The sequence below is a fragment of the Dermacentor albipictus genome, chromosome 2 (assembly GCF_038994185.2).
Source record: "Dermacentor albipictus isolate Rhodes 1998 colony chromosome 2, USDA_Dalb.pri_finalv2, whole genome shotgun sequence".
NCBI lineage: Eukaryota > Metazoa > Arthropoda > Arachnida > Ixodida > Ixodidae > Dermacentor > Dermacentor albipictus.
Genome location: NC_091822.1, coordinates 163,203,413 through 163,217,698, shown reverse-complemented (window position 1 = coordinate 163,217,698; position 14,286 = coordinate 163,203,413). Strand labels below are relative to the sequence as shown.

At 41.7% G+C, this 14,286-nt stretch overlaps 1 protein-coding gene across 3 annotated transcripts in view; it reads right to left on the bottom strand.

Moving 5' to 3' along the window:
- Positions 1-14,286, bottom strand: part of LOC139056243 (uncharacterized) — a 56,534-nt gene that overhangs the window by 34,823 nt on the left and 7,425 nt on the right. The gene's annotated exons all lie outside the window — the stretch shown is intronic.

Genomic DNA, 14,286 nt, shown 5'->3' with positions numbered 1-14,286 from the left:
TGTTATGAGCGTCCCCTTTGGAACGGGGCGGTGGCTTGCGCCACCAAGCTCTTGCTACTATGCTGCCTAATATCCTACCTAGGTTAACCCATGAGAAAAAAAAAACACACTATGAACTACCACGTCCAAATTTTCTGATACCCTGTTGCGAACTGTGCTTTAGTACGTCTCCGTCCTTTGTCGTTTCCCTACTTTTCTTCCACCAATCCTCCAATCGCCTCTTACTGATGTCTATTGCGGACCTGTTTGCTTTACCACTGCTCCCGCTGAACCCAAGGGCTTCAAGGAGGCCAGTGGTGCCTAAATCGACCGCTGGATAGATGTCTTCACATTCTAATAAAATATGCTCCGTCGTTTCCCTAGCTTTACCGCAGCAAGCACATGTTTCTTCCTTCTTATATCTCGCTTTATACGTGCGTGTTCTAAGGCATCCCGATCTCGCTTCGAAAAGTAATGAGCTTCCCTTTGAGTTATCATAAATGGTTTCTTTCCTAATTTCGTTTTTTCCCCTTAAGTAGTTACTCATGGCAGGTTTCTTTTCCATTGCCGCCACCCATGAGATTAATTCAGCCTCTCTGACTTTCCGCTTGACCTTCTTTGTTGCTGTGTTGCCCACCCCACAGGCCGCATACTTGCTGGTAAGCTTCCTAGTTCTTTTCCTCCACTGTGAATCAATGTTTTGCCTGTACAGATACCTGAACACTCTCCCAGCCCATTTACTTTCCTCCATATTCCTCAGCCGTTCTTCACACTCAATTTTACTGCGAGCTTCCCTCACTTCAAAACTAGTCCAGCCCATATCCCCTTGCACAGCTTCATTTGTAGTCTTCCCGTGAGCGCCCAATGCGAGGCGACCCACTGACCTTTGGTTCCCGTCGAGTCCTGATTGTACCCCTGATTTAAAGCAAACAACCGCATTTCCAAAAGTAAGTCCTGGAACCATTACCCCTTTCCACATACCTCGGAGGACCTCGTACCTATTGTATCCCCATAGTGCTTTGTGCTTCATAATGGCTGCATTTCTCTTCCCCTTGACTGTTATGGTTTTTTCCTGTGTTTCCATATATCCGTTGCCTTCGTTTATCCATATACCAAGGTATTTATATTCTGTTACCCGAGGTATTTCTTGGCCCTGTATCTCCACTGTCTGTTCACTGTTTTCATTGAATGCAATAACACCTGATTTTCTAACACTAAATTTCAAACCTAAATTGTTGCCTTCCTGTCCACAGATATTAGCCAGACGTTGCAAATCACTTTGCTTGTTTGCGAGCAACACAATGTCGTCCGCACAAAATAAACCTGGGAGTTGCTGCTCTATTACTGTACCTGCCTGTTTGTATGAGAGATTAAACCCGATATTACTTCCTTCTAGCGCTTCTACTTCCTTCGGTTTCCGATGCATGAAGCGCCACCTGCTTCCTGCAAAAAGTGCCATGGCAGCTTCCTGTTTACTTTTCGAAGTTCGCGTAACTAACGCACCCGAGTATCGAAGCTTTCGTGTGCCGTTAAGCATAACGCAATGTCATTAAATAGATGCTGTGTGTATTTGTGGAGCCTCTAGAAAGTCCTGCATCGATACGTGTGTGTCTTTGTATACGCGCCATCTCTGGAGGTAAGCAAACCCTTTCAGACAGCTTGCGACGACCTTCGTTGCAAGGACAATATTTGTAATTTAACTACATGCTTTATCGGTATACAGCTGCATCTGACTACCACCTTCTTATTGGCCTGATGAAAAGTGGTATTGAAACCACTACATGGGTAATACCGTAACCGTAATCTCTACCGTAATCTACCGCAATCTTAACCTGCGTTTTCGTTTCCTTCAGTTCTAGTTCGATTTCAAAACAAGATCCCATTTGTTGGTACTCATTGTTCATTATATGCTTAGCATGTTGGCCTCGCCCGATTTGTCCAGAATAATATATATATCATCGCCTTATAACAGACACGTCGGTATCGGAGAAGCTCGCACGTGGGTGTGCCGTTTTCACTGCCTAAAGTACGTATGAACGACGTAGATAATGACATCTAGTGATTCATAAATAACTTGGAGCAAAGAAATGCTGTGTTGCTGCGAAATTTTAGTAAAAACAAAGGAAAGATACGCCTGAAATGTTTTTGAGTGAAATATTTGTGCACATACTTGGGGACGTCTTCTGAAACGTTCCACTTCGGCGATAGTTTGCCTAGGCAACAATTTCGCCTTCAGGCGCGCGCTGAGATGATAAGATTGCATAACAAAATAAAAATTGCATAGCAAAATACAGCGGTGACTACCAGCTGATGCTTTTTGCGGGAATTACAATATATGTAGCAATCAAAATGCAAGAAAAAGTAGCAACAGAAAAAAAAACTAATTAAACACCTGTGAGTTTACTCAACCATGCACTTGTGCATATATATGCGCTCACAGGTAGTTCTAGCTTTCTTTTACTATGTCCGTGTTTTGCTGCACTACCCAGATACCATTCCATGATGACCGACCAACAAGCCCATATTGCCACCCTTGTCGATTTCATTTCTAGTACAACAGGCTTTTTTCAATATGTTCCTCGGGATTCCGGGCATACTGTTGCCCTCATTGCCATGGCTGCCAGCAGCATGTCTGTCCTAAGGTTCTGTATTCATAACAAGCAGCTTCCACAGGATATAAAATCTTTTTTACTGGTTGCGCATTATTCGGATGTCGGTCACGGAAAAAGAATTTTGAAGATTGTACGTGCTGAACAACTTCAGCAGGCGTGTCTCCACAGAGATTACCTCAGCGTGCAGATGTTTGATCAGTATGAGCCGCGCGTCGCAAGGAATCTTCTGTGGAGGCATCTGCACTTAGCTGATCAGGTCACCAAGTTCCTTTGACAACCTCAAATAAGACTACTACGGGCTTGTGAACAAGGATTGACAGAAAGCAACAAGTGATGTCTACGTTTCTGAAGGTTTCATCCTACCCAACAGTGTGTGCAAAGTTCTTGGCCTCGGTCCAAAATTTGCCCAAGCTACCAGCTGGACTAAACCGGAACTTCCCTGTCTGTCATAAGTGTCCAGAAGAGCCCCGCAAGACGATGGCGTGAGGATGAATTCGGAAGGTTTATACCTGTGTCACACGGGCACATTTGGAAGGCCTTCCAGTCGACGGCCTTCGAAACGCCACAACTCTATCGACTCAAAGGAGTTGTCGCGCTGCTACACGGCACTTTTGAAAGGCCGTTGAGCAGTTCAGGCGTTTCTCGCAAAATTGTGTGGCACTGCGGATCTTTATTTTCGTTTTCATGTCACAAAAAGTTAAACAACATTAAAACCTCTTAAAAGCCCTATAATTTCTTTTGTTTGTTTATACACAAACATTTCTTTATACATCGCCATACATATATGTTTAGTTTTCAAGTTGTTGAATAGCGAAACTGCGGCAACGCTTGCGCCGCTCGATGCGGCCGCCGTTTTGGTGTGTGTTCGCACATGTCAAGTGGCAAAAATACGTTATTGAATAATTAATAACACTCATATACAGTATTTTTTAGAGCATTTTGGTTTGATGTTTTTTTCTAACCGTGAGTACGAGCACACTGTGAACGAGAGGGCATGTACGCGCTGTTTCCGCTTCCGTTGCTCAAAGGCCGTCGAGATTTCGATAGAGTTGTAAGGTGCTCCGTTGACTCGATAGACTATTGACTCGACGGCCTTCGAAACGGCCCGTGTGGCAGCTCGAATTTGACGTTTGAGTCAATTGACTATCGGTTGGAAAGCCTTCCAAACGCCCGTGTGACACGGGTATTAGATGCCCTGTTGTGATGTAAGCCCCAACCTTCTAAGTTACCTGTAAAATGTGTAGTCTTACTTGAAGAGCAATTCATTGTGTGTCATACCAGCTGACAAAGAGGGTGGTTTTGCAGTTTTTTCCTTCAAACGTTTCTTGGAGAAAGCCAGTCAAGCAATTTCTGCAGTGTTCAATGAGCGTAAGGATGTATCACTTATGAAAGTAGCAGCGAAACCAAGTGAAATTTACAGGAAGTTGAATCTCGATAAACTAAGGAAAAGTTCAAAGATGTAATTTTTAGTAAGTGCACAAAGAGGATGCTCCTTTTCGGGTCATAATTTTCGAAAGGGGTACCTGGCAGAAGCAAGCTGCCCCGTACCTGGTTTCAAAGCTGAACGTTAAAGAGATTGATGACCAGTTTTTTGTAAAAGGTTCTGACGAATCGTTGATTTTGTTAGGTTTCACGGCAAAACGGGCTTCAAGGCCTTCTCAGCTAAGGTCAAAGAATAATATTATTCTATCCTGCTCAATGACCTTATTCAATGTGTCGAGGATTGTATTGACAAATATGGCGGCGTAAGGTTTTCACAGGAAGCAGGTTGTTTCAGTAGAAGGGTATTTAGAATTATGGTGTTTTTACATGTCGCCAACCTTTGCACAGTGGAACAATAGGCTGCATCTGCAGAAGAAAGGCATTTGCATAGGGTTGTGTCTGGCTCCCGTCTTTAGCAACCTATATTTAGCAGAATTAGATAGGCACATATATGACCACCTCACGCGACTAACAGTTTTTCAGCGAGCTTTTAGATTGGTCAACAACTTTTTCGTGTTTCTGGATTTCCCTAGTAATAGTTTTCTAGAAAAATGTCCCGATGTCTAAGTTTTTTTGCGAGTGTTTGAGACCTGTTGAAGTGACTTTTGAAGTGCAATATGTTTCAGTTTCTTGACTTTCAGTTCATCTCTACTGATAGTAGGACTTGCTGGGCTTACAGTCCATGAACTAAGAAACCCAATTTCATTCAGCCCATTTGAATTTGGTGAAGAGGGGCATAACTAATAGGGATGTCTTTCTGCCCACTGCTGCGCATGTGGATGTAGGCCGAAATTCAAAAAATGTTTTATTGTTGCAAAACACAGGGACCATGTTACACGTGAGATAATCAAAGCAGGAGAAATTCTACGTTTAAAGGATAGTTGCATAAGCACCTCTCCATCGCTCTCACTGACAAGGAGATCAGTTACCTCGGCTATCACCATGTTTAATTTTGTGTGGCTTTGTCGTGGCATTCTAAGCATGGCTGGTGGGCTATTGTGTGACTGTACAAATAGCGATGCTTTCTGAAAAGAAAAGAAACAGTTGGAAGTTCAGCGCTCCGTTCTCTCTTCTATTCCTTCTGGTGGCTTTGCGCTGTTAACCTGACTTTGAAGCATAATTTATCAGCAAGCCCAATCTTACACCCTTCATAACTAACATGTGTTTCAATAACGTCCTAATGAAAACCACTTTCCAATTCCAAAACCAATCAGCTGCAAGTCTTAAGGAGGCTGGTTACCCTAACCACGTGTTGGTGTCGTGGCAGAAAGGCTGCTCAAACAGGAACTTTCGAGACGATGCCTCCATGCAAATGCAAGAGCTAGCAGCCGTGACCAGGTGAAAACCGCTGTGATTTTGTATATACACCAGATATCACATAGCCTGAAAAAGATAGGACGCCAAGGTAATGTGCGGGTGTTTTTTCAGCTCCAAATAAGCTAAGCACCTTGTGTAAAACCACTAACCCAATAAGAACAAATAAGCCGGTTTGTGGTAGCATTGCAAAGATGGCTTCGTCGGATGCGCTGTAGGAGTGTTCTATCATATTCCACTGTCATGCAGTAGATGCTACATAGGCCAAACCGGAAGATGCATTAATGAACACTTAAGAGAGCACAGAAATATAGTGTATCAGGTGACGATTTTCTTGCTCTGCATTGCAATACATGTCCAGGTCGCCCTCTTCTAAATGACACCACTATTATATACAGGGATAAGCGCAAGTGTGTAAGATTAATAGTAGAAACTGGGCAAATCCTATCGGTGGCTGACCAATGTATCAGCAAACTATCACTATCATTGTCCGTGAGAAAGTTAGATTATTTGCGCATGCCATGAAAGTTGACTGCATTTGCAATGGGTCATTTAGGTTTCTTGGTGTTTTCTTGTTGTACCGGTTTTAGACAGTGTGGCTCTACTCAGCCATATATACAGTCGACTTCCATTAATTTGATCATCTTTCTGGGATTTTACTTGCCAAAACCAGTTCTGATTATGAGGCATGCCCGTTAATTCGATCCATTGACGGACCATTGAGACTGGTCGAATTAAACAAAAAGCATAAAAAACATTGAAACATGCCACTGCTTCACTTTGCAGTATTTGCCTTTAAAATTAACTTTGGCCGCGTTTCAGTTTAGTGCTACACCTGCAACCATCAACAGCTACCAACTCGCCCAGTTTACTATTTTTCTTAATAACATAACATGGCATAATGCAATAACAGAACATGGCTTCACTGCAATACAGCCATGTTATGCATAGAACCATACCAAACAGAGAAAGGTACCATTGTTGCAAGACAGCACGTGTTCCCTAATTTACACACATGCACATGTGCAGTCTCCAGTCACAGTATGAGCACCAAGATGCCTAATGGGTGTATGGGCAGGCCTTCAGAGTTTGATATATTCGCACTCTTTTGTTCGCTTTTAACATCTCCTCGGCTTAACGCAGTTTTTTCAACTTACTGCCTTCCTTTTTGCTACCTTTCCCAAAAAACATGATTGTTTTCCACTTCTCTGTGCACGGCACATTTACTTAAAGAAGACGCACTAGGCCTCATTAACTGTCTCATATAGGAGACATGTATGGAAGGTGAAAAAAGGACTCAAATCACCACTGAAACGTAAGAAACAGCTCTGAATGGCTGCCACTATGCTTATTAGGTGGCTAGGTTCTCCTACTGTGACAGGAAACTGCATGCCTGTATAATCAAGGAACACGTGCGATGTCCTGTGACAGTGGCCCTTTTTCATTCTCGGTATGCTTCACCACAGTAAGTTGCATATGCTTCAGCGCATAACATGGCTGTATTTGGGCGAATCTGACCAGTGAGGTTCGAATTATCCGACGAAGGCCAATTTTGAGATTGAAATAACAGAAATGTATTTCATTAAATAAAAACAATCATCAGCAAACAACTTTATTTAAAAGGGATGACTGTCTACTTCTATATCATTAATACATATTAAAAATGACAAGAGGCCAAGCATGCTGCTTTGAGGAACACTGGAAGTAACTGGCACTTCATGGGAAGGGCAATCGCTTATGCTGACAAATTGTTTGTGCTTAGTTAAGTATGCAGAGATTCAGGCAATTAAGTATGGCAGAAGATTTGCGATTTAGAGCTTCTCAATTAGAGTGTCAAACAAGCTCAAATGCTTTTCTGTCTGCAATACAGGAATATAACATCAATCTGGCCAGGTTTATCAAGAATGTTAGCAAATGCTTGCATGTATAAACCCCGTGATCCAACTTTCAATAAATCGTTGAAAGTACCACAGTACCACTTGTGTGTGTCTCTTCTCTCGTCTGTCTTGTCTATGGTTTCTGCGCTAAGCACTAAAAAAATGTTGTACCAACAATGTTAAATGTCCACCCTTGCAATGTAAAGTTTTTTTTCAAGAATACTCCACACTTCTCTGAAATGTGAACATATTTGTTATTCAATATTCAATAGGTCAGTTTCGTCAAATATCCATATTTAATTCTATCCAGAAATATCAGAATATGAAAACACCTACTACATATAGGCCTTGAGTGGAGCAGTATGGCCTTAAATTCGTGTAACCAATGCTACTTACAGGGAACAAGAGGTGAGTCTGGGGTTTTATGTGCAAAAACCACGACATGATTATGAGACACACCATAGTGGGAGACTCCGGATTAATTTTGACCACCTGGAATTCTTCAATGTGCACTCAATGCATGGTAAACAGGTGTTCTTGCATTTCTTCCCCGTGGAAATGCAGCTGCTGCAGTCGGAATTTGATTCTGCGCCCTTGGGATTAGCAGCACACAATGCCAAAGGCATTATGGGGGGTTTTGAAACTCAAGAGGTGGAAAAGAAACCGCGGCAAGCTTTAGAAGAGATGTTTTTTAGATTGTTTGACACATGTAATGCCAGTCACAACCAGGCCTCTGGTCAACTGATAAGTTTGTAAATGAGAGTGACTGAAAGGTGATAGTATCTGCCGCACCAAGATGACATCAGGAACATGTTCACATTGTGCAAATGATCATTTTTACAGCCTCAACTTGAGAAAAATCCGTTGGCTGCCTAAAGGCGAGGCATCCTTACTGCGCGACTAGAAATTACTAAGCAAAGCAAAAAAGTACCTGCTGTATATGTCCGCTCAAGAACTGCAGTTCCCTTTGAGAATGGTCACCACATGCACCTGACTTTCTCCCTAAAGATTCCAGTATGTGTAATTATTGACAGAAAGGAAGATTTGATAACTTCTAATTGCGTGTTCTCCAATTGAATACAAGTCAAATGGTCAACAGCTATTTGATTTACATTTGACATTTTGAACATTCGCACAGCACAAATATGTACTCCAGCCATACTCGAGAAGAATGCCATCAGTGCAGATAGTCGAACACCTGACGAGTAGGAAAAAAAAAAGCTTCGTTTTCAGGGCTCTGAAATTATTTTGAGTTTTGTGCAAGTGCACCGTCAGTAGCGTACCTACTGGTGATCATCAAGGGTTCAGCATTTAATATATCTGCTCTTACCAACACTAACAATACGAGATATTCCTCTAACAACAACAATTATTTCCTTCCTCAAATAAACACTAAATTAAACCACCCCATATTAAAGCCTGCCGCACAACATTAACATTCAAGAGAGATATGAAGAAATATTTACTATCGACACTACTGGCTACAGACTCATTACTATGAACATATATTATATACAAATTTATTTTACCACTTTCAGTGCTTCTGTATTTGCCTAATATATCGCTTTTATTCTCTATATCACATTGTCTTTATTCTTTCCTTCCTTATATTTAGAAATTTTAAGCTTTTTGTTACACAGTATATATTTCACTTGTACTTTGCATATTAAGCACATTTTTGTTTCTAATTATCTCGTCTATTAACCTTGTGTTCTTTGATATGTGTCATCCCTATGTTTCCATAACGTGCCAATTACTACATTTTTATTTATTCATACAGAGCATCTATTTCATTTGCTTGTATTTGTAAGCACCTTCCTTGTATTTGATTACTCGCTTCATTAAGTTCATGTATTCTGATGTGTATCACTGCTATGTTGCCATAATGTATTAATTACTATATTGTTGAACTACTAATAGGTCCCACTGGCAGTTTTTATAACTCCGGGACCTCCTTCTGTACTAATGATGAATGATGAAATAAAATTTAGGTATTCTGCATCAATTGTGTAATTATTAGGTATTAAGCATCACCATTGCTAGATGTCATAGCGGCACCACTCCCCAGGTTTTGAGCCACCTCTAGTAGAACGAACAAGTGATCTTTTTTCATGAAGTGGATTGGCTTCCCACATGACATCATTAAGAATACACAAAGCAAGCCTCCTCATTTAGCTTATTTTTAGTAGGATATGAAGGCATAGTAATTGATGTACCTGTAAAAGTAAACACACTAATGTAAGACATGTATATGTTTCTTGAGTCGAATGGTAGACTTGCCTGAGATAGCAGATTGTCTGCCACTGTTATCTACACACATACTATCGACTAAAAAAGTTTACGGACCACGGCATCTCAGGAAACGCTAAATATCCGAGCAGCGTTTAAAAGTAGCCAGTAAAACCGTACATCACAATGTTCGCATATACTAGTAGAGGCTGGAAATGGGAATACCAGGCTTCGTTTTGAGGCTGCGGAGATATTCAGCTTTTTGTGAGATCCCTTCATTCGTTAACTTTTTGGGTCGAAAGTACATTTGTATGTGTGTGGTAGGGAAGGTATGAATTAGAGAGTTTCTCCAAAAAAGCAGGGCTTTGCTATAGATGTGCCAGGCTGTAGATGTGCAGGCAAAGAGTGAAAAAGAATGCAATGTTTAATAATAGCACAGTGACGACAGCAAGCAAAGCAAAGCAGCAGAGGGGTACATGTGGTGGCAGAAACTTGCACTGTACCTATTGCACTTATATTCTTGTACTGCAGGTGAGTGCAGAGAGTAAGTTACCGCGACTGTACAAAACATAAGCGCTCTATGTAAACTTCGTTTTGAGGCCATCATCACCACAATAACAAAAAAAAGCTGCATCTCTAAGTCATACGGGAACACACTAGGTTCAAGTAAACTGCAAGTAGCCAACACTACTGTCACTGTACGATGTCGTGTCCAATGAGGCAGGACATAGCCAAAGCCACATGGAATAAAAGTGACATTGGAGAGGAAAGGCTTTAGAGGAGGGTAATTTTTAACCACTTGAAGCTCTTTATATAGCATGGTGACATGAAGCTTTTTTTGAGTAACCATTCGAGGAGAGATACTGTGTACGTGTAGGTAACACACCAATAAAATAGTTTCGGGGACCCTTTGGGTGATGAGGTTAACATTTAGTCTTTTTTTCTTTATGCACCCACAAGGTTCTGTTACATATGTACAGTTTTTCCATGAACATTTTTTTTTCTTCTCAATTTGCGTTGTACCTGTTTTTTCACCAACAAACTTCCAGTTGCGAATAGGTGCTCGTGTGTGTTCCTTACTTTCCTTGTATGATTTTGTTCTGTTTTCTTTAAATTCAGTCTTTCCTCAGCGGCAATGCTGATGTCGTTGTTATTGATTTCTAGTGCTTTAAGCTAATATGGCCAGTCCTACACAATAGACAAAGAGTGAAAGAAATGCGCAAGATATGCATGCTGGGATGTGAAGTGATTGCTTACGATGGGGCAGGGTGGACATCTTAGGGAACGATGGCTGGAACAATGTAATAATTTTTTTCTTTTTCACACTTTCTCATTGGTCTCAGCAGCATTCTGCTTACATTATCATCAGCAGGTCTACCAGTAAATGATAAACAAATTCTGACATAATACCAGCTGATAACTGCCTTGCTCAAGATGGACAACTGAGCTATTTCATGATAGGGGTGTTTGAAAACTTGCATCAATACTGGCTGAACGAAATGCTATTTTGCTTCAGCTACCTAGGAAGAACTAGCATTAGTGGGGTTGATCTCTTGATATGTCTTATGGTAAATGAATGGAGGTGCATTTGCCCGTTTAGAATGAGAATAGTGGAAATTAATGGGACATTGAAAAGATACTTCAACATTCCGACAGTTGTTACAATTATGAAGGGCATGACAGTTCCCATAGCATTACTGTTCTGCTTACCATTTAAAGGTTACCAGCTTACTGCTGTGGTTTGGACATTAAACTCTACATTCGACCTTACATTGGGCATTCTTGTTGCACCTGCCTTGAACCCCACCCTTCCCATGCATATGAGGTGTGTTGAAAAAGGAACCGAACTTTTGCTATAACAGCTTTGCTGCTTATGGTACAACATCTTAAGTGCTGTCCCCTTCAAAATAGACCCCTCTACTGGCAATGCACTCTTCCCATCTTTTCTTTCATTTTTGGAAAGCCTCCTGGAATGCAATTTCTGGAATGGCATGCAGGTCTCTTCTCGCATTGTCCTGAATCTCCTCTACGATTTGGAAAGGGTCTAGGTCCGGAGAATATGGTGGGTGGGGCACAAAAGAAGTGTGGCGTTTCGCTAAGTAGCTGCGGACAAGGAGCGACATGTGAGCCAGGGCATTGTCATGATGCAACATTCAAGCCTGATTTTCCCACAATTCAGGCCTCCTACTACACGCAGAATCTCTCAAACATGCTAGGGTTACCTGGCAAACTTTGTTTACCATCTAAACATGTGGCACAAATTCCTGATGGGCAATGCCTTTGCAGTAAAAAAACAGCCAACATCACCTTCATTTTTGACCGACTCATGCATGCATTTTTTGGACGAGGAGAACCTTTGGCCACCCACTGCGACGACTGCACTTTCGTTTCAACATTGTAGGCATAAACCCATGTCTCATCGGCTGTTATGATGTTCTCAAGAAAGTTTTCATCGTCAGTGGCAGTGGCAAGCATTTCCTGGCTGATTTCAACACGGGTCTGCTTCTGTGCACCAGACAACAAACGTGGCACAAATTTTGCACTGACACGACGCATCCCTAGTTTGTCACTCAAAATTTCATTACATGATCCTACGCTGATACCCACTTCATCAGCGACTTCTCGAACAGTCAAACAACGATTTCCACAAATCACAGTTCGAACTCTCTCAATGTGGTCATCATCTGTGGATGTGGAAGGTTGTCCAGGCTTGGGATCGTCACCGACCAACATTCTTCCCTCTTCAAAATGCTTGAACCAACCATAGCACTGCGTGCGACTCGCATAGTCCTCCCCGTATGCTTGGCTAAGCAACTGAAATGTCTCTGTGAAAGTTTTCCCACGTTTGAAGCAGAACTTCACACACACACTGTTCTTCCAATTTCTTCATTGTCACTTTGGCACCAATTCGAAGAGCAGCTTGTTCATGTGCTCACCTCAGCGGCTGTAGCTCGCCAACTACGGTCAGAGCGAAACACGGCAATGGCAGTTTGTTGTCTAAACCTGCCACTACATGCGCTCAGTAGCCGCAGCGCGCTCCCTCTGCTGATTGGCACACTATTTCAAAAGTTCGGTTTCTTTTTGAACCCACCTCGTATATATTACTGCACACACACACACACACACACACACACACACACACACAAAAGCCTTGAGTCATAAGTGAGCACTGTGTCTGTCCCCTTTCCTTTTCCAATCAGTTGACACTTTTTTCGTTCTAAATACCTTCTAGGAACTAGGCCCTCAAGAAACTGTCTTGCAAGTGCCCTATAGTATCTGTGTTGTACAGTTCAGTTTGTCAGTCCACCTAAATTTAGCATTGTTTATAAATTCTGCTTAAGTGCTTCAAGATTTTATGTTTTCTGTACACTTCTACAGCTCAACACCACCACATATTTCATGTAGGTAAAAGTTACTATGCAGAAAATGCTCGTTTTATTTGAAGACCAAGCAGCTTAAGTGATAATGCATGTCCTGACTAGGTAAAGTTAATGAAATTGACCAATGTGACCATATTTTTCAAAGAAAGGCTATGTATATGTACTACAGGCAATACAAACCTCTATTTGCATGCCGCTGCTATAGGTCCCATGACCAGTGTGACTTGCTTTCTGTAAGCAGTACAGGCTGTACAGAGCTGTCAAGTCAGCTAGTCTTTAGCCTATCTAGCTTGCTTTCCTGGTGCTTTCATGTATACAAACCAGAAGGCCGCCTTCTACAGTATTATGCTGAAGATTATAAACGGTTGCCTGACACTGTGCCTTGCAATGTTCACAGGCATTCGGCTTACCAGGAGACATCATTTGTGTTGGCAACAGTAGGTGAGAGGTAAATAAAAAATAAAGTACACATTAATTTAAAAGCCTTCATCTTCACTACATTGTGCAACATGAGGATGCCTTTCCAAAGGAATGTAGCCAGTGCCATCTGCAAGCACATTGCTCACCAGCTGGAGTGGCTTCATTTCGACACTGGTGACACGCAAAGACATCGTTGTGCTTGAAGTGAGGTGCATGTAAAGCAGCACAATCCAATAAAACTGCTCATATTTTATACATGTACTGCGTTTTTGCTCCCACTTTGATGTTGACATGATGAGCCTGAATGCCATCAGCCATCCCATACAAAAACTGTCCCAACTTTCATTCAAATGACTCAACCTAACTGTGATAGGCTAGCAGTTTTCTTGTTTGGATATGCTGTTCAATTTGTGCATGTTATAGTGCAGGCATACCACCAGTTGAGTTAAGCGTTGTGAAAATCAAGTACACTACATTGCCTACTTAAGCACATGAACATTTAAGCAACAAAATCTTTTTCTGCTCATGCATTGACCTACAGCTACAAAGGAAGACACAAAGACAGTGCAGACGTACGTGTAGGTGATATCAAGCTTTGATGCAGACATAGTAAGCTGTGTTGAGGAATGACGTGTAATCTGTGTTTCCACTTCTGCATGAATTTTGTGGAAGTGCTGGAGAGTCAAGGTTTTGTACAGCTACTAATTTATGTATGTGGTCTAATAAACCATTGCAAAGTGAATGTGTGGCATCAGCAACAGATAGCCAGGCACTATCACAAAAAGAAGCAAAATAATGCTAGGTTGTCGAAAGTTGCAAATTCTGGAGGAGAGAGAGAAAAGGACAAGACTGCATCGATCAATTGGACATGACTGAAGGCATGCACGCTATGTCGAGCAAGAAGCAGACAGAAGGAGTATTAAAGAAACGCATGAAGGAGAAGCCTGACAGTGTGTGAAGGCAAGAGCATCACATGAAAAGAAAAATTTGAAG